We start from the raw sequence: 21,826 nt of genomic DNA, 5'->3' as shown, positions 1-21,826 counted from the left end.
ATTTAATACTTAACTTAAAATCATAATATACTTTATGTATATATAGATTTCGGTCTAGGATTAGGCATGGCCGAAAACACTTACAATTGGGAAAGCCTTGACCGAAAACACTTCACTATTGGACTCTATGGCCGAAAACCCTTTACCATTTGACTCCATGGCCGGAAACCCTTTACTCTTTGACTTTAGGACCGAAAACACTTCCTTTATGGAAGTGTATGACCGAAAACATAAAGTTTAAGGCCAACTAAGGCCGAAAACCCCTTCTATATATAAGTGTTTAGCCGCAAACTCAATTTATTTCTCAATTTCCCAACCGTAAACAATCTCATTTTGCTCTCAATAGTCATACATAATCTTCATATCTTCAAGAGTTTTCTACCCAGATCATCATAATTCCACCAAGAACACCAAGAACAATCTTCAGATCTAAAAGTTTTCCTCAAGAACACCAAGAACATCATCAAATATTCATATCTCCCACCGAAAACATCCAAACACACCGGAAACGCCTAGAACACTTCCAAATAATTCCTAAAACCTTTTGTAAGTATTTCTTACATTATTAAGTGTTGTCTAACACTTTAATTTATTATTTATTATTTGAATTAATATCTTATCAATTTAAATACGATATCGTGTATAATTATTATTAGGACACGACTACGCACGCAGCTTCTAACCCAAGGATCACCGATACTACTTCGTATCCCAACGAGACAACGCATTCGAGGTGAGTTCATACCCCTACATTTTCACTATTTTCCATCTTTTTAAGGGGGGGGGGGATACTAGTACAATACAATTAAATTTTGTGTTAACATTCAAATGATTTCAAATGATTTCGAACCATGTCAAACTGTTTCAACTGATTCAAACTATTTTAATATGTTTCAAATTACTTCAATTTTATATATATATATATATATATATATATATATATATATATATATATATATGGGTATAAAATTTGTTAGATAAAACTTTAACCCTTTTGTAAAATGTCGAGCAAAAGGGTATTTTCACAAACCTTTTATTTTCTCTTTATACACACTGTTAAATTGCAAGGGTTTTCAATTCATTACAGAACATATACATAAACTATAATAGGTATAGTTTGGGAAAACGCTACACTATCGTACTAAGTTCAAGAACACTATATAGAAACACGTATATAAACTATAACAGGTATAATTTATGGAACACTACTCTATCTCACTATTTCAAGGATACACTATTTCACTTGTTCAATGATACACTACTAAAATATTTATTTAAGTATAATTATTTTGTAATACAAGTACATTACTAAAGGGAATGCATACATCTTTCAAGTACAAAAGAACACTAGTACATTATACTTAAACTAGTTAATACAGGGTTGTGAGGCACTACTTCGCTGTATCCATCAGGGTACAGGTTAAAGTCCTATAAATTATAACCAGAGTCTCCTTGAGGGAGAGCGTGAATTTCTGTATAGATCTATACGGGACTAATAATCCCGCACCTCAATTGTTAGCTACAGTTAGGCCAGCAGGCCTGGGGTGACAAATGTCATCTCATTCCGACGTCTGAAGAACGTCGTGCATGCCATTAGTCATTTTATCATGGTTATGAGAAACTCACAATAATATCAACTAAAATGTTTAGTTTACGGGGAATACATAGTTTCAAATGGTTTTATTTTAATAGTAGAGCTACACTACACTATTTTCTAGCACTATGAAAATACATTTTAGAAAGGACCTTTAATACTAATTCTATGATTCATTAGTTTATACAATAGGGTTATATATATATATATATATATATATATATATATATAATATCCGACAGACAGTAGAATGTGTGAAGTCCGCTTTAGTTCGTGTTCCTTGTTTGGTTGTGGACTTAGAGCAGAATCACCCAGTCTAATACCTATTCGATCTTGGTTATATATGACTTGTATACACTAAGTAGTCATAGGGGAAACAGGTATGAGTCAAGTCACTATATATAAGTACAGAACACTATTTTCTAGCACAAAACATATATTTATGGGAAAAACATATATCTATATAGTTTTATTAAGTAATAAAACCACAAGTATACTATTTCAGAGTACATTTACATGCATACATTTTGGTTTTAAGGTCTAAGACTACAACTCATTTTACTAAAGAAAATATTGGATTTTCAGGAGGAACAAACTAAGGTTTTCAAGGAACAAAGTACATACTTTCTAAATCAAATGCTTATGAACTCACCAACTTAAATGTTGATACACTTTCAAAATCACTTGTATTCTCAGGAAACTAGTAGACAGGTACACGCACAGGTTTCGAGAAGACGGAGCATAGCAGCTTCAAGTCCTTGTTTTGTTATTTACTTTTGGAGTCAATCATATGTGATTTGAATACAATGTAAACATTATACTGTTGATACAATGGTTGTTGTTACTTTGATTACTATTATACAATTGTTGTGATACTGTACATGACGTCCTCTGCCCCCGAACGTTTCCGCCGTTCCGGTTTGGGGGTGTGACAGATTGGTATCAGAGCATTGTTTATAGCGAACTAAGTATATCAACCCATAAAAGGTATACAACTATAAACACAATGGCACTAAAACACTCTGACCAAGAATTATACTTTTAAAATATATTAATATTTTTATAAAAGTATACATACATGTATATATATAAATATATTAGAACAAGTATCACAAGAAGAACAAAACAAAAGTATTTAGATGTTGGACACTACAGTCAAACCTAGACAATTATGTAATCTGTCACACCCCCAAACCGGAACGGCGGAAACGTTCGGGGGCGGAGGACGTCATGCTCACTATCATAACCATAGTGAAGAAAGTAAACACAACCATCATAAATATAATTTAAAAGGTTACATCGTTGCAAAAATACATGTTTCCAAATAAATTACATATGATGTCAAAATAGTTCAAAAGAAATCTGCGCCTTAGCATCTTGCCTTCAAAAATCTTGTGGTTATCTGTATTACTGATTACCTGAGAATACAAGTTGTTTTTGAAAGAGTATCAGCATAAAGCTGGTGAGTTCATAAGCAATTTATGAATGAAAAATGAATGATGTTCCTTTTTGTTTGTTACAAGTTTGTTTCCAGAAAATCCAATATTTTCTAAAGGGTTGTTATAGTCTTAACTAAACCAAGACTTAGTGTATGTAAGTAAATCGTCACACTTGTGTGTGTGTGGTTTTATATTTAAATAAAACTCCTTAAATCCCCGTGAACTGTGTGTTTTGTTAATTTCCCATGTGAGATGTTATAACCATGCTAAAACTCGAAGACCTCGTACTCGACGTTCTTCAGGCGTCAGAATGTTATGACACTTGTCACCCCAGACCTGCCGGTCTAGCTGTTGCAAGCAGCTTAGGTGCGGGTTTGTCAGACCCAATATAGATCTATACAGAACTATCACGCTCTCCCTCCAGGAGATTCTGATTATAACTACATGACTTTGATGTGGTACTTAAGAGTACCCCGAAGGAGAAAGTCTCACAAATTTATTTATTAACAAGTTCACGTAATTTGTAATGAAATACCCGTTTTGTAAATCGATTGTGTTACTGTTTTCTTTGTTAGACGAAGTGCTCAAACTATACCTATTATACATTATCAAAAGTGTTGTGTGTTTGAATGAATCCTTGTTATGCATTTCTTTGTATTTCAATACAATGACATTGAAAATGTTAAGTGTAAATCGTACACACCTTGCTCAGCATGTTACAAGGTGTGAATAACTCTTAAACTTGTGTTTGACAGTTTTACCCTAAACTGCCACTGTTTTAGATTATTTATAGACAAATCATCGTAAGCCAAAAACTGAATCCGTAAACTCGGAGAGTTTGGAAAAAGATTCTACTGTATTCATAAATTTTCCTATAATTTTTGGTGGTATCAAACCAGTGTGAAAATGTTCATCTTTAGAACCTGGTCCAACTTTGATGCTGCAGTGATAGGTAGTTTTGTAAAAATCACCATAAATTGTAGAAAGATCGTATGAAGATGTGCAAGTAGTCATTTTAAAGGTATAGACCTGAAATATTTTCATATTAAACAGTTTTGAAAAATATTAAGTTTAAGTTGGGTAAAACAGTTCGTGAACAGGTCACAACTTTTCTGTTGTAAGCTGTCAAGTTAAGTTTTAAATATGTTTTGGTGTTTTAGCTTGTATTCCCCCCCCTGAAAACTAAAGAAAACTGGAAAATGTAGGGGTATGAACTCACCTTGAGTGATTTCTTGGAGAGTGGAAGGTTGAAGTCGAGGAGTATCAAGTCAAGAACACTTGATGAACACGTGAAAGCTTGGATGATCCTAAGAATGATTTTTGGTGTTAAGATATGTGTTGAGGATCCAAGAGTGTTATGAAAATGTGGAATAACACTTGAGTTTAGATGGAATACTTACCAAAAAGTGAAGTAGTAGCTCAAGAACACTAGTACAAAGTGGTGGGAAGTAGAGAGAAAAGAAGCTTTCTTGAGGTGTTAAGAAGTGTGTAAGTTTGGAATGATCAAGGTAAACCAAGAAATCCTCCAGGGATTTCTTTATATAGAGAAGGTTGCTGGAGCAATTTGCAAGTTGAAATGATGTTTACCTTGGTTTGTGTGATGTGGATAAGATTGGGCTAATGAGAGGATGACACATGGAGGCAAGTGGGCACACTTGACCCACTTGTGGGGTAGAATACTCCTCTTAATATAAAATAATGATTTTTAATTAATAAATCCTTGAGAAATGAATAAAATATGAGTTTTGGGGGTTTAAAATGGTAAAAATATGAATTTGGTGAAAAATCCCCATAAAAAACGGGCTTAGGAAGGGAAAGTGGTCGAAAACCGGGTATTAAGGAGCGAACCTGCGAGGTTCGGCTCTTAGAAGGTGGGAACCGAGAGAAGGGAGAAGGGACCGAAGGGAAGGGAGGAGGAACCGAAGGTGGAGGCTTGGCCCGAAGGTGCTATGGAACCGCAATGGACCGAGGGCTCGGCCTATTTCGGTTGTAGGGAGGTTTCGGTCCTGCATGACTTCGGTCCACTGAGCTTCGGTCCGAGATGCAATGTTCGGTTCTCAAAGGCTAAGTTCGGTCCTAATAGAAGGGTTCGGCCCTAAGAGGTTCGGTTCCTAAGAGGGTTTCAGCCCTATTTGGCTGTTTTTCGATATAACTCCCCGATTCAAGCGGTTTTTGGCCAAGTTAAGGGTCGGGATGACCCGGATGACTATAAAAAGTTGAGAGAGATTTTGAGAGAGATTTTGGAGAGATTTCACATACTTGGAGAGATTTCACATACTTGGAGAGATTTCACATACTTGGAGACATTTGGGAGAGATTTTAGATACTTGGAGAGATTTGGGAGAGATTTAATTTTAGCCATTATTATCGTATAATCTCGTAATGCAAGGTTTGTGAACCCCGTTATGCTTCGTTAATGATTGTTTTAAGTTCCCAAAAGGGTCCATAGTCGTGTTTTAAGTTCCGAAGACAACAAGTCCCTACAACAGAAACTAGGACAATCATAGCAAGGACATAGAGCAGAGGAGACCACTCGCGAGACGTGCGAGGTGACAGAGCATCTTATGCGTCACTTTAGTAATTAATAAACTAACATAATCCAGTGAGTTAGTGGTTACACTACTCACACTATGTGTTAGGCTTATCTCGTCTTTCATAACAACTAATAACAGTATGCCAAGTCACAAAAATTCATTCAAGGGTAGTCACTACTAAAAATTCATAAGTCTATTGTACATAGACCTCTGTTATGAATGGCTTTCAAAACACTAAAAAAGTTGGAACATGACACACACGGAACTAAGACAACTTAGTTTAAATAACACTCGACTTATAGCCACTACTAAAGACTGACCACCGTTACATCTTTTAAAACCTCACGGTAGAAAGATGCCTCCTCGTATACCTAACATACGCGTCCTCAACAACAAGTCAACAAATCCACCACCGCAGTATGATCCTGTTGCCTTTCAGGTTGCCATAACGGCTGCAGTGACAACTATCATGACACTAATCCACACAAGTGGTGCTAGTGGGGCGGGTAGTGGTGTTAACAACTCTAATCACGGAGTGAACAGAATCAGTGTTCAAAATATGCGCATGCCCAGAAGGGAGAAAAGTGAAGTTTGCTGCGTGCACTTTCTCTGACAGAGTCCTTACATGGTGGAATGACCATGCCAAGTCATTGACCCTACCAGTGGCAAACTTAATGGACTGGTAGAACCTAAAGGAAATGATGATGGAGGATTACTGCTCGAGGGGCGAAGTACAAAAGCTGGAGCAACAACTATCGAACCTCATCATTACTAGACTCAGCGATCTAGTAGCACTATGTCCCGGATGGTTATCCCGGAGAGTAAATCTAGAACATTACGCCCTTCCAAAACCCATGAATCCCGAGACAACTTAATATTTTGACATCTATATTCTATTTTGGATGAACTTAACACTTGTGCAATACCTACTTCTACTCACTACCATAAATACATCTCAGGAATGTTGGCCGAAACACTGAGAATAGTTCAGCAAAACGTGAAATTTATATGTGTATATAAATAGATAGAATACAACTAGCAACGACCATCGTACTCACGAAGTCGTTTCTCGCCATGCAACAGAATCATGCCTTCACATGGAAGTGACCATCCAACCGGCGAGACACCGAATCTACAGATAGACTCCGCTACTTTTCAAGCCGCGGTCACAGCCGCCATGACAACCATCATGGCACATCTCAATGCTAACAATTCAAGAGGAAGCGGGAATGGTGCCGACAATTCTAATCGTAGTGACAACCAAGGGCACCAACAAGTGTCTGCCGACAAGGACACCACAGACCACAAACCTAAGAGCAAGAAACGAAAATTATGAAACAAGAAAGGGAGCAGTTCGACTCAAGGTCCTCCCACGAGACAACAACCGGTGGCAGTCCCTGCAGCCACAACATCTGACACTCCAGTACCAACTAATCGATATGCGGGAACACTACCGAAGTGCAACATGTGTAAATTCCATCACAAGGGATTCTGCCGGGAGATGCACTGTGACAACCCAAAATTTCTATCTTGCACAGTCTTTCAAAGTCAATCACAGTCAGACTCGTTTCTGCTATCTTTTTGCATTTTTCGGGGTCTGTTTGAATGTTCTAAGCCTAGTACATTCAAAGTTTGGGTTTAAGGATGAGTTATCTTAAGTCATCATATAGCATTCGGGCCAAACACTCCAATTAGAGGAGTGTACGGCCGTACACATGTGCACGACCGTACATAGGAGTGTACAACCGTACACATGGGTGTACGGCCGTACACCCAAGATGGCCGTGAACCCAAACGTATATATATATATATATATATATATATATATATATATATATATATATACTTTTCCTTCATTCTTTCTCATTTTCTCACACTTTCACCTCCAGAACCTCCATTCTCTCTCAACTACAAATCAAGAACACTTCATCTAATCTTCAAAAGTATATTCAAACCTTCTTCACTTTCACCAAGAACACCAAGAACACCTACTTGTTCTTGAGCCTTGAACTCCTTAAAAGGCTTCAAAAGTGTGAGTATCTCTTCTATTTGCTTGTTAAGATTGATAAACACTTGAGTTCTAGCCTTAAGTCATCGTCCAAAGCAAGAACTTCAAGGGTGTACGGCCGTACAAACCTCATGTGGCCGTACACCCCTTGTTTAGTGTATATTTAGACCTTCAACTCATGTTATGTCCCAACATAAGATCATGGACACTTTATGTTGATACTCTCTTTTCAAATTACTTGTATTCTCAGGGAACTAGTAGACAAGTACTCCCCGAGCTTTTGAGAAGATGGAACTATTTATGTATTGTCTTCTTCTTTTGTATAACTATTTGATTTCAGTATACAATGTTGAAACACATGTAAATACTTATACTTTTTAAATACAGTGGTTGTTTGTACTCTGATTACTATGATGCATGTGTTGTGATACTACAAATGAAGTCCTCTACCCTCGGACGTTTCCGCCGTCTGGTTTGGGGGTGTGACAGATTGGTATCAGAGCATTGTTTATAGTGAACTCAGTATATCAATCCATAAAAGATATACAAACTATAAATACATTTGGGGCTAAGAGCTCTGACTACAAGTATACTTTTAAAAATTTAAGTATTTTTACAAGAAGTATACTAACACTCATACCTACAAATGCAGTATCACAGTCATAAGAACTTAAAAGTATTTGGATGTTGGACATTACAGTCAAACCTGAGTAGTTATGTAATCATATCTGGGATTAATATAGCTTGATCAACTATATTTATTTGAGATATGACCAACATGTGTTTGGGAGTGATAGTGGTGTTGTGGCATGCCTAAAACTTACCAACCATACATATTCAGAAGAACTCTAGAACAGAACAATAAAGATTAAAATACTATAGGGGTATTTTAGGCACTATATACTAATAACAAACATGTGAAAACAATAGAACGATCGAGGGTAGAACTATAAATATTAAGGGTATATTACAATTATATATAATTAAAGTTATATAGACTCAGAATATGTGATCTAGCTTCATTTCCTGTTCCTTGTTTGGTTGTGGATTTAGAGCCGGGTCATTTAATCGAAGGTCGATTATACTCAAGTTATATATAATTAGTATACACTTTATAGTTATAGTAATACCTAGAACAAGTCATACAAAATACATTACTTGTTAATTGTAGGTCTCTCTCGTAGAAACTTGTATCCTTAATCTATCGTTACTAACTATATTCTATATCTCTTATCCCTATTCTCGCTTAGATAACAATGGCTGGATTTCACTTACCCGGAGACTCGTATTTCCCCGGTCAAGGACAAGATGTAGAGCCAGAAGAAAATCATGAAATTCCCTTAGATGATGATTTCGTAGAAAATTTTCCTGAAGACAATGATTACGGATCAGAAGCCTATAATCCACCACCAGTTGCCCAAAATCCTAACCCTCATCAAGCTTTTCAAGGCCCGACGCCTCTGTGGGCAGAAAGCTTGGAAACATGGAGTCAAGATCAGGGTCAAACTATGCCATACAACGGAGATAGAAGCTTCTACAACTTGAGCGAAGGAGGCTCAGCAGATAGAGTCCTGCCAATTTTGGTCCGCAGGGTTGCTCGAAATGAAATATAGGGTAGGACAGCCATCAACCGAATCATGGAAGTTGATGCCAATCCAGGAGTTAATACAGTCCGCATTCATCGTCTTGAAGATGCTTGTGACAGAGCAATGAGAGACAATGAAGCCTTACTGCAAGAGTTAGCTGTAACTCGAGCTGAAGTCATAGAACTTCGAGCATGCCTGACAGTGTATGAAAGGCATCTTCTTGCCGTGGAGTGTCAGCTGGCTGAGTTGAGGTTTCATCCAAGTGATACCCGTCACCAGTAGGAGATGCTCTACTCGTTTCCTATTTACTCTTTTGGTTATAGTTTAAGTCTACGGATATGTTCTAGCGTTATTTTTCATGTTTTTCAGTAAGACAGCGAAAATTTCATTTTCGGTAGGTGAGTATGATGTCGATGTTTTTCCAGAATTTGGTATATTGTAGACCTGTTTAGGGTCAAGTTTTCCAGACTTTATGTATTCAATATGCCAATTTAAATCGACATGCATTTTCGTACTCTTTGAAAAATAACCATTCAATTTCATATCATTATGTTACAAGTCGTACTTGTTGTAGACTTCTATTTCCAATTCATTACAAGATTCATGTTGAACTATATGTTTTAGTTAAGAGATATCAAAATTCATATTCACTCTTGATATCTTACCATATTTGTATCTTTTAACTTTTATAGAAAAAGATGCCTCCTCGGTTCGACGCTGCTATGTTCCAAGCGGCGGTGACGACGGCTGTAGCTGCTGCCATGTCTCATATTAATACTCCTGGTGCTAGTGGGTCGGGAGTTAGTGCACATCCTTTTAGCCATGGCGAGAGTCATGGGCACTCGCGAGAGTGCACTTATAAAGATTTTTCCAATGCCAAACCCATGACCTTTAATGGGACTAGAGGGGTTATGGCATTAAGACAGTGGATAGAGAAGACAAAAGCAATTTTCGAAATCTGCTCCTGTCCAGAGAGAAGCAAAGTCAAATTCGCTGCTTGTACCTTTTCAGATAGAGCTTTAACATGGTGGAATGGCCATGTTAAGTCACTTACTCTGGTAGTGGCTAATTCTATAAGTGGGAGAACTTCAAAGCCATGCTAATGCATGAATACTGTCCGCGAGGGGAAGTTTAGAAACTCGAGCAGGAGCTCTGGGGTCTTACAATGGTTGGTTTTGATATATCAACCTACACTAGTAGATTCTGTGATCTGGCAATTCTTTTCCCGGATATGGTTGCTCTGGAGAGCAAAAAGTTTGAGAGATATATTTGGGGACTGTCGCCCCAAATTTAGTCAAGTGTTTTAGCTTCGAGGCTTGTTACTTTTGACAATGCCAAAGAGCTGGCACAATCTCTTATCAACCATGGAACCCGTCAAAACTCAGTGGTTGCTGTACCAGAACAACCGAAGGGAAACAACAACAACAACAATAACAATAACAACAACAAGAAGAAGGGTCGGAACAAGAGGAAGGGCAAGTTTTCACAGGAATCCTCAAAAGCAACAACTAGTTACAGTCAATGTTGCTACTATACCTGCTGCTATTCCTGTTAACCCTGTACCAGCTAAGATTATGCTGGTAACCTCCCCAAGTGCAACAAGTGCAATTATCACCATAATGGAAATTGTCGGGAACTGCAGTGTCGTAACTGCAACAGAAAAGGGCATACTGCCCGATTCTGTAAAGCACCACCCCAACCGCTTAACCAAGTACCTGCCACTGGAGTAGGTCAAGCATGCTACCAATGTGGTGAAGTGGGGCATTTCAAGAAATATTGTCCTAAAGCTGGAAATGCCGGTGGAGTTGGGAGAATTTTAGCCTTGGGTCATGAAGAAGCGGTAGCAAACCCTGTAGTGGTCACGGGTACGTTCCTATCAACAACACTTATGCATGCATTATATTTGATTGTGGTGCTGAGAAGAGTTTTGTGAGCCATAATTTCAAACATTTGCTAAATCAAAACTCCCAACCACTAAAAGAAACATTAACAGTCAAAATGGCTAACGGGAAATCTGAATCCAACAACGATATATACATAGGATGTAATCTTACCTTGAATAACTTCTCGTTCCCAATAGACCTTATGCCGGTCTCTATCAAAAGTTTCGACATCATAATAGGTATGGATTGGTTGTGTCCTAACCATGCTGATATCCTATGCTATGAAAGAGCTATTCGTCTGAACTTACCAACTAACGAAACTCTTGTTATTTACGGAGACAAACCCGGAACGAACCTCCAGATCATTTCTTGCATCAAGGCACAGAAGTACCTTCGCAAAGAGTAATGTGCTTTCTTAGCTCACGTGGTAGACAAAAAGCAAGAAGTGAAAGATATCGCGAGCATTCCTGAGGTCTGCAACTTTTCCGATATTTTTCCCGATGATCTTCCAGGAGTGCCTCCCGAACGACAAGTATAATTTAGAATCGACTTAATCCCTGGGGCTACCCCTGTAGCCAAATCCCCCTATCGTCTTGCACCTTCTGAAATGCAGGAATTATCCAGCCAGCTTAACGAACTCCTTAGCAAAGGTTTCATAAGACCAAGCTTCTCACCCTGGGGAGCACCGATTTTATTCGTGAAGAAGAAGGATGGATCATTCCGTATGTGCATAGACTACCGCGAGCTGAATAAACTTACCATTAAGAATCGATACCCTTTGCCTCGCATTGACGATCTGTTCGACCAACTTCAAGGTGTGAGCTACTTCTCAAAAATAGACTTAAGATCTGGGTATCACCAGTTACAGATTTTGGAGGATAACATTCCCAAAACCGCGTTCAGAACTCGTTATGGTCATTAGGAGTTCGTAGTGATGCCATTCGGATTGACGAAGGCACCTGCTGTGTTCATGGATCTAATGAACAGAGTGTGTCGTCCATTCCTGGATAAATTCGTCATAGTGTTCATCGACGACATCCTTATCTACTCAAGAAGTGAAGAGAAACATGACCAACATCTTCGTCAAGTATTGCAAACTCTTAGATCAAAGAAACTCTATGCGAAGTTTTCAAAGTGTGAATTTTGGATCAGGAAGATTGATTTCCTAGGTCACGTGGTCAGTTCAGAAGGAATACACGTCGACCCTTCTAAAATAAAGGCAATTGAAAACTGGTCAGCACCCAAAACACCTACAAAAATCCGTCAATTCTTAGGTCTTGCTGGCTATTATCGCATATTCATCCAGAATTTCTCTTGAATAGCTAAGCCTCTTACCACCCTAACGCAAAAGGGTGTAACTTTTAGCTGGGGAGAAAAGCAAGAAATATCGTTCCAAACGCTGAAGCGAGCTTTGTGTAGTGCATCGATCCCGTCTCTTCCTGAAGGGACATAGGATTTCGTGGTGTACTGTGATGCTTCTAATCAAGGGCTTGGATGTGTTCTTATGCAAAGAGGAAAGGTTATATCCTATGCCTCAAGACAGCTAAAGACACACGAAGTCAACTATACAACACATGACCTTGAGCTAGGAGCAGTGGTATTTGCTCTGAAGATCTGGAGACATTACTTATATGGCACAAAATGCACAGTATTCACGGACCATAAAAGTCTCCAGCATATCTTTAATCAGAAAGAGCTGAACATGAGACAACGACGATGGGTGGAGCTATTGAACGACTACGATTGTGAGATTCTTTATCACCCTGGTAAAGCTAACGTAGTAGCTAACGCCCTTAGCAGAAAAGAATACTCGGGACGCTGAGTAAAGTCGTTGACCATGACAATCCATTCACATCTGTCCACACAGATCAGAGAGGCTTAACTCGAGGCCTTAAAACCTGAAAACGTGGCAGGTGAAACTCTGAGGGGAATGGATAAAAACTTCAAAGTCAGGGATGATGGAGTCTATTATTTCATGAACCGGATCTGGACACCAAAGTTTGGTGGTTACAGAGACGTGGTTATGAATGAAGCACACAAAATCCAATACTCCATTCATCCAGGTTCAGACAAGATGTATTTGGACCTCAAGAAACTATACTGGTGGCCAAACATGAAGGCCGAAATTGCTACCTTTGTGGGCAAGTGCCTTACTTGTGCCAAAGTCAAGGTAGAATACTAGAAACCTTCAGGTTTATTACAACAACCTGAAATCCCTGAATGGAAGTGGGAGCGGATTACAATGGATTTCATAACCAAGTTACCCAAGACATCGGGTGGTTATGATACTATTTGGGTAATCATCGATAGATTAACCAAATCCGCACACTTCTTACGAATCAAAGAGACCGACAAGATGGAAAAGCTAACAAGAACTTACCTCAAGGAAATCGTTAGACTGCATTGTGTGCCAATATCTATTATTTCTAACCGAGATAGTAGATTCACTTCTCGTTTCTGGCAGTCTTTACAAAAATCTTTGGGAACTAGGCTGGACATGAGTACAACCTACCATCCACAAACTGACGAACAAAGTGAGAGGACGATTCAAACTTTAGAAGATATGTTGCGAGTTTGCGTGATAGACTTTGGTAAGGCATGGGATACTCATTTACCCCTTGTCGAATTCTCTTACAACAATAGTTATCACACTAGCATAAATGCTGCTCCTTTCGAAGCTCTCTATGGCCGCAAGTGCAGATCACCTCTGTGCTGGGCTGAAATGGGTGACACGCAGCTAGCTAGAAGTCAAGTTCCTGACAGTACTCTCACTGGTCTGGAAATCATTCGCGAAACCACGGAGAAAATCGTACAAATCCGGGAGCAACTTAAAGCTTCCAGAGATAGACAGAAAAGCTATGCTGACAAAAGAAGAAAACCTTTGGAATTCCAGGTTGGTGACCGCGTCATGTTGAAGGTCTCACCCTGGAAGGGCATGATACGCTTTGGAAAGCGTGACAAGTTGAATCCAAGGTACATAGGACCATTAGAGATTCTTGCTAGAATCGGTCCAGTAGCTTACAAACTCCGACTACCTCAAGAACTAAGTAACATACATCCTATTTTCCACGTCTCGAACTTGAAAAAGTGTCTGTCCGACGAGACTCTTGTTATCCCACTCGACGAAATCGAGATCGACGAGAGCCTCAACTTCGTGGAAGAACAAGTAGAGATCATGGACCGAGAGGTCAAACAAACGAAGCAAAGCCGTATTCCTATAGTGAAGGTTCGTTGGAATGCCAAGCGGGGACCTGAATTCACTTGGGAGCGCGATGATCAAATGAAACTGAAATATCCTCATATTTTTGCTTAGTTATTTGAAATTGCTTAATTGCTTAGACTCTAATTTCGGGACGAAATTCTCTCTAACGGGGGGATAATGTGACAACCCAAAATTTCTATCTTGTACAGTCTTTCAAAGTTAATCACAGTCAGACTCGTTTCTGCTATCTTTTAGCATTGTTCAGGGTCTGTTTGAATGTTCTAAGCCTAGTACATTCAAAGTTTGGGTTTAAGGATGAGTTATCTTAAGTCATCGTATAGCATTCGGGCCAAACACTCCCATTAGAGGAGTGTACGGCCGTACACATGTGCACAACCGTACAAATGGGTGTACGGTCGTACACCCAAGATGACCATGAACCCAAACGTATATATATATATATATATATATATATATATATATATATATATATACACTTTTCCTTCATTCTTTCTCATTTTCTCACACTTTCACCTCCAGAAGCTCCATTCTCTCTCAACTACAAATCAAGAACACTTCATCTATTCTTCAAAAGTATCTTCAAACCTTCTTCACTTTCACCAAGAACACCTACTTGTTCTTGAACCTTGAACTCCTTAAAAGCCTTCAAAAGTGTGAGTATCTCTTCTATCTGCTTGTTAAGCTTGATAAACACTTGAGTTCTAGCCTTAAATCACCGTACAAAGCAAGAACTTCAAGGGTGTACGGCCGTACACACCTCATGTGGTCGTACACCCCTTGTTTAGTGCATATTTAGACCTTCAACTCATGTTATGTCCCAACATGAGATCATGGACACTTAGAGGGATGCTAGATAGAGCTGTAAAACACCTTCTTGGCATGTTCTTCAAGGAGTGTATGGCCGTACACTCCATGGTCGTATACACATGTGGCCGTACACACATTTGGCCGTATACCACTTGGCCGTACACACTCTAGTGTGGCCCTAAACCCCTTTTGAGCAATCACATGTGATTGTAACACTTAAATTCAAGTGTTTCCTAGTCCCTAAAGTGGTTTCCTATCATAACTAGTTGTTATATACACTAATTACATCCATATATATGTCATTATATGCTTAATAGGATCCGTTTGTGCTCGAGGCTTCATTTGACACTTAGCATCCTTTATCGATCTTTCATTCGTATCACTCACTACAGGTGAGTTCATACCCCCGTATTTTCATAGTTTTTACTGTTTTAAAGGGGGGGGGGGGGGGAATACAAGTCTAACATAAAGATTTTGTGTTATAAACAAATGGTTTCAAATATCTTATCAAAATGGATTTCAATATTTATCAAATTAAATGGTTTTTCAGTGATTGTATCAAAATGACATCAAGTCACCAAAATGAATTTCAAAATATCAAACTTCTTTTAAATATTTTTATAAACTTATATTTCTCCCAAAAATCATACTAGTATATATATATTTATATAAATAAAATTTAAAAGGCTTAGAACTGATAACCCACTTTGGTTCCTTTTCCTTGTTTGGATGTGGGTTTATAAGCATAAGTTATTTGTCTGAGTGTCATTTAAATTTTACTTATATATATTTGTATATGTATACAAGTATAAAAGTTAGTTCATTAAGTTCAATTACCCTTTGTAACATGTTGAGCAAGGGGTTGCATTCATGAATACTCGTTATCAAATCAGAAAGTACATATAAATTATAATAGGTATAATTTATGATTCACAGAACATTAATTCATGATTCAAGTATACTAAAGTACATTGTTTTACAAGAATAAAGGTTTGATTCAAAACTATTCAAGGTTATACATCTTCCAAATACATGTTAAGAATACTAATTCAAGAACATACTTTCAGTCATTATTTCGGAATGATTGGGTTTTTCATAACTATTATACATGTAACTTTTATATGCTTTTTATGAGTCAAGTGACACAAGTTGTTTAATTCATTTAAACAATATAGTTAAAGTCCTGACATTATAACCAGAATCTCCAGCGGGGGATCGAAACAATGTGTGTATAGATCTATATTGGGATTGACAACCCCGCACTCGAACTGCTAGCTACAGTCAGGCATACACGTCTGTGAGTGACAAATTGTTATCAACAGCTTTCAGAGCATTCATAGCTTGGGTCAGGCCATCTAGTCAGTATGGTTATAATAACTCATAAAAGATATTAACAACACGTTAGTGTATAATTAACTAAACATAAGTACATTTTCAAAGTACTAGTTTACAAGATACAGTTTATAATAACAGTTGATGAAATCAGTCATACTCTCAGATACAAGTTTACAAAAGGATTACAAATACAGAATATTGATTTACAAATAGAACTGTTTTATGTAACTAATACTACTTCTCATATACCGCAGAAAATATAGCATTTTTTGGAACAGTTTACATATTCAGGAAACATAAAACATTCTTTCAAACATAAATACTTATGCACTCATTCAACTTTATGTTGATACTCTCTTTTAAAATTACTTGTATTCTCAGGGAACCAGTAGACAGGTACTCCCCGAGCTTTTGAGAAGATGGAGCTATTTATGTCTTGTCTTCTTCTTTTGTATAACTATTTGATTTCAGTATACAATGTTGAAACACATGTAAATACTTATACTTTTTAAATACAGTTGTTGTTTGTACTCTGATTACTATGATGCATGTGTTGTGATACTACAAATGAAGTCCTCCACCCTCAGACGTTTCTGCCGTCTGGCTTGGGGGTGTGACATGCACTGCAAAAATTACAACAGGAAGGGGCACACTGCCCGTTTCTGCAGGGCACCGACACAACCAATCTCCCAGGTCCCCGACATTGGAGTAAGTCATTCCTGTTACGGGTGTGGTGAAACTAGACACTTCAAGAGAGATTGTCCAATAACAAGGAACTCTGGCGGGGATGGGAGAGTATTGATGATCACCGCAGGAGATACTCTCCTGGAACCACCTGTGAATGACGACACGCTTCCAAATAAAAATATTTAAAGCTTAAATTTTTACTGAAACTAGTGACAACTAAATCGTAATCGTAAATTGCTCCCTCGTCCGAATAAATCACATCATTCTTATTAAAACTAAGGATCCTTGCAGGTGATTTATGATGGCTTAGCGTAAACATTAGGGTCATATATAATTGAGATTCTACAGGCTTATAATGATTGATTCCGCCTTATTTCCTGTTTCTTGTTTGATTATGGATTTAGGGCACAGTCACTTAGTCGACGGTCTTATCAATCTTAATTATACATGACTTGTAGACACCAAACGATTATAGAGGGACCTGGTAGGGATCATATTATGAAATTTTGTCACTAATTATCGGATGACTCTTATTGCTAGTACTCGCTTAATGCGGTACAAAATGTTCGCAGTAGTAACAACAAGGATAAAACTGGAAGCACTAAAAACGTACACATAGAGACACTATCGCTCTAACAAAACACTTCTTCCAAATCGACTTAACACATGTTTCAATAAGGAGTTCCGACGTCGTCATCCGACATGGATTGACTTGGTCCTCACCATACCAATTACATGTGCTACGAAAAGACCCTTCATCTTAACTAACCGACTAACAAAACCCTCGTCACTCATAGCGACAAACCCGACACAGACCTCAGAGTCATCTCTCGTCTCAAAACCCCGAAGTACTCATTTGAGGAGTACTATGTCTTCCGAAACCTTCTCGAAGTATTCCCAACAGACCTTTTGAGAATACCACTCGTACAACAAGTCAAGTTCAAGCACAGAGACTAGGGACAAATACGGTTAACATATCGCTACTAAGTGTATGTGCGAGGGTGATATATAATTAAGATTCTACGAATTTAGCATGTGTGTTTCTGCCCTGTCTCCTGTTCCTTGTCTAGTTGTGGACTTGGGGCAGAGTCACCCATCCAACCGCCTTATCGATCTTAATTATATACAACATGTATACACGAGGCGATGATAGATGAACCAGGTATGAATCCTACCATGAACTTCAGGACAAAAGCTGCCCAGGACTATGAGTGGACATGATACCATCCAAATAAACGTAGACAAGTAAACCAAACCCACACACTCTCTGCCGATCAGAACAGAAGACACAACAGTGAAGATCCGCTGGAACGCCAAGCGAGGATCTGAATTCACTTAAGAACGAGAAGATCAGATGGAACAGAAGTACCCACCTATTTTCCTTAATTCCTGAGTATCAACTTAGAATTCGAATTTCAGGACGAAATTCCCTCTAACGGGGGGATAATGTCACAACTGGAGATTTTAGATCCAACAAGGTCTAAACCCTATCCATGTGCAAGTGGATTCACCCCATAACATTGTTACAATAAGAATTTGAATGCCAAGAATACTTGTAAATATAAGTTAATATGATAACACAAGAGTTAAATTGAAACCCATGTTGATTTAAGTTGTTATAAGTCAACAAAAATTACACTAGATCAAAACAAAGATTTAATACTTAACTTAAAATCATAATATACTTTATGTATATATAGATTTCGGTCTAGGATTAGGCATGGCCGAAAACACTTACAATTGGGAAAGCCTTGACCGAAAACACTTCACTATTGGACTCCATGGCCGAAAACCCTTTACCATTTGACTCCATGGCCGAAAACCCTTTACTCTTTGACTTTAGGACCGAAAACACTTCCTTTATTGAAGTGTATGACCGAAAACATAAAGTTTAAGGCCCACTAAGGCGGAAAACCCCTTCTATATATAAGTGTTTAGCCGCAAACTCAATTCATTTCTCAATTTACCAACCGTAAACAACCTCATTTTGCTCTCAATAGTCATACATAATCTTCATATCTTCAAGAGTTTTCTACCCAGATCATCATAATTCCACCTAGAACACCAAGAACACCAAGAACAATCTTCAAATCTTCAAGTTTTCCTCAAGAACATCATCAAATATTCATATCTCCCATCGAAAATACCCAAACACACCGAAAACGCCTAGAACACTTCCAAATAATTCCTAAAACCTTTTGTAAGTATTTCTTACATTATTAAGTGTTGTCTAACACTTTAATTTATTATTTATTATTTGAATTAATATCTTATCAATTTAAATACGATATCATGTATAATTATTATTAGGACACGACTACGCACGCGGCTTCTAACCCAAGGATCACCGATACTACTTCGTATCCAAACGAGACAACGCATTGGAGGTGAGTTCATACCCCTACATTTTCACTATTTTCCATGTTTTTAGGGGCGGGGGGGGGGGGGGATACTAGTACAATACAATTAAATTTTGTGTTAACATTCAAATGATTTCAAACGATTTCGAACCATGTCAAACTGTTTCAACTGATTCAAACTATTTTAAACTGTTTCAAATTACTTCAATTATTTTATACCTTTGTTTTCCTGTTGAATCATAAAAAGTGACCCTCTTGAACTTCAGCTACCGCAACCTCTTCAGCTACCGCAACCATCCAGCACCCACAATCAAGCTCCTTCATCAGCAACCGAACCCAGAGTCTACCTACCGCAATCACTTAACTAGATTACTTTACTTGTCTTTATTATGATACTCTCTATTGTCTAGTATGCCTTGCATGGCTACCCTTAGATATGTAATCTAGTGTACTTCTTGAGTCTCTATAAATAGAGCTCATTCTCTTGTATCTAAGACAGATAACTTACGCATCTATCTATTCTGAATACACTTCTCAAGAAATTTGATCTGCCACCTCTCGATGCAGATATCTATCCTATCATTGCCAAGAAATTTGATCTGCCACCTCTCGAGCCTGCACCAATGCCTACCGAAGGCTATCAAGAAAGATCCTTAGGCGCAACCAACTTTCCTGAACTTGGAGTCATTTTCAAAAGGAAGATAGATAATGTCAAATATTTCATTCCTATGACTGCCATGCATCGCCTCACCAAGAAGCAACTTGACATCTGCCGAACCGCAGTTGAAAGATCGAAGCACACTACCGCAGAAGTCAAGTTCGAGATCTTAAGGAGAATCACCTGGCTGGAAAACATCAGGAAGTTTTGGTGGATCCTGATCAAGTTCCTCAAACTTGATAGCTGAACAAAAGTTAAAGAGGTCACTTAGGGGGAAATTGTTGAATCATAAAAAGTGACCCTCTTGAACTTCAGCTACCGCAACCATCCAGCACCCGCAGTCAAGCTCCTTCATCAGCAACCGAATCCGGAGTCTACCTACCGCAGTCACTTAACTAGATTACTTTACTTGTCTTTGTTATGATACTCTCTATTGTCCAGTATGCCTTGCATGGCTACTCTTAGAGATGTAATCTAGTGTACTTCTTGAGTCTCTATAAATAGAGCTCATTCTCTTGTATCTAAGACAGATAACTTACGCATCTATCTATTCTGAATACACTTCTCAAGTTATTCTTTCTATCTCTCTATCTTACTACGCACCACTTCTTACTCTCAAATATTACTAGAATACAACTGATTATAACCTCTCTTCTGAGCAAGTCTTTCGTGACTTAATCACTAAGTTTGATCTTCCTTATTAACTCGGTTTGAATGCATTCCTTGTTATGAATCAACTTATGTGTATACTTGATATAACAATTGTTGTCATTTCTATTTCTTTACTTTCCGCAACTAACTCTCTAACTATCTAATTCTAACTTATTAATATTATTGTTGAGCTTTTAGATCCTTCGAGATTAACTATTTCGCAATACACTTGTTCTAACGTTTGTTCAAGTGTGTCTCTAAGTTTTTCTCTCAACAATTGGTATCAGAGCCATAGTGGTTGCTTTTTGAAAACAGAACTCTGATTTTCAAAGGGCCTTCTATACCACTGAAGCTCATTTCTTAAAAAAACTTCAAAAATGGCACAATCGTTATCTCTGAATGTTTCCAACAGTATTGGTGGTTCCAACCGAGCCCCAATACTGGTAGCAAATGAATATCATCACTGGTCACAAAGAATGGAAAGATACTTAAGGAGACTTGGTAGAGATGTCTGGCGATCCGTAGAAGAAGGACCACATGTCCCAGTCCTTACACCAGTCCAGACTGACGTCGCTACAACCAGACTAGAAGGAGGTCAACCAGTCATGAACCGTCCCACCAAGGATGATCTCGATAAAATGGAAAATGATGCTGTTGGTTTTTATGAAATATCCTGTGGAGTTGCTCCTGACAACTTCGATATTATCATAAATTGCAAATCAGCAAAAGAGATCTGGGAAGTTCTCAAGAATTTGTACGAAGGCTCAGAACAAGCACAAGAGAAGAAACTTACTACCACACTCAATGAGTTCAACAACTTCAAAGCTCATACTGGCGAAAGTTTGGAAGACTCCTTCAAAAGGTTCAACCTGATAGTCACCAAGTTATCCAATGCGGGCACCATCCGCAGTAACCATGAAACAAATCTTCAGTTTCTTAATGGTTTGGGAAGACATTGGACTACGGCTAAGATGATAGTCCAGGGCGATAGAAAGATTCACTCTTTGTCACTCTACAAGCTCTATGGAGAGCTGTAAGCACAAGCATCCACCGTACTCAAA

The 21,826-nt window shown here is 38.2% G+C and overlaps 1 long non-coding RNA gene across 11 annotated transcripts in view; it reads left to right on the top strand.

The window, feature by feature from the left end:
- LOC145141426 (uncharacterized) overlaps nucleotides 1–20,489 on the top strand; it is a 33,068-nt gene extending 12,579 nt beyond the window's left edge. For 3 of the 11 annotated variants that reach the window (XR_013722652.1, XR_013722653.1, XR_013722650.1), the window contains 3 exons: nucleotides 387–546; nucleotides 657–733; nucleotides 16,791–16,949. This is a non-coding gene — a long non-coding RNA (uncharacterized LOC145141426). Of the gene's footprint in view, nucleotides 1–386; nucleotides 547–656; nucleotides 734–2,290; nucleotides 2,419–8,825; nucleotides 9,723–16,790; nucleotides 16,950–20,023 lie in introns of those variants that run through there. The other 8 variants (XR_013722644.1, XR_013722647.1, XR_013722649.1 and 5 more) reach the window with 6 other exon arrangements.
- Nucleotides 20,490–21,826: the final 1,337 nt, after the last annotated feature.

Source organism: Lactuca virosa, chromosome 9 (genome assembly GCF_052849685.1).
Source record: "Lactuca virosa cultivar CGN04683 chromosome 9, Lactuca_virosa_CGN04683_v6, whole genome shotgun sequence".
Classification (NCBI taxonomy): Eukaryota; Viridiplantae; Streptophyta; class Magnoliopsida; order Asterales; family Asteraceae; genus Lactuca; species Lactuca virosa.
This window is presented reverse-complemented; position numbering and strand designations above follow the sequence as displayed.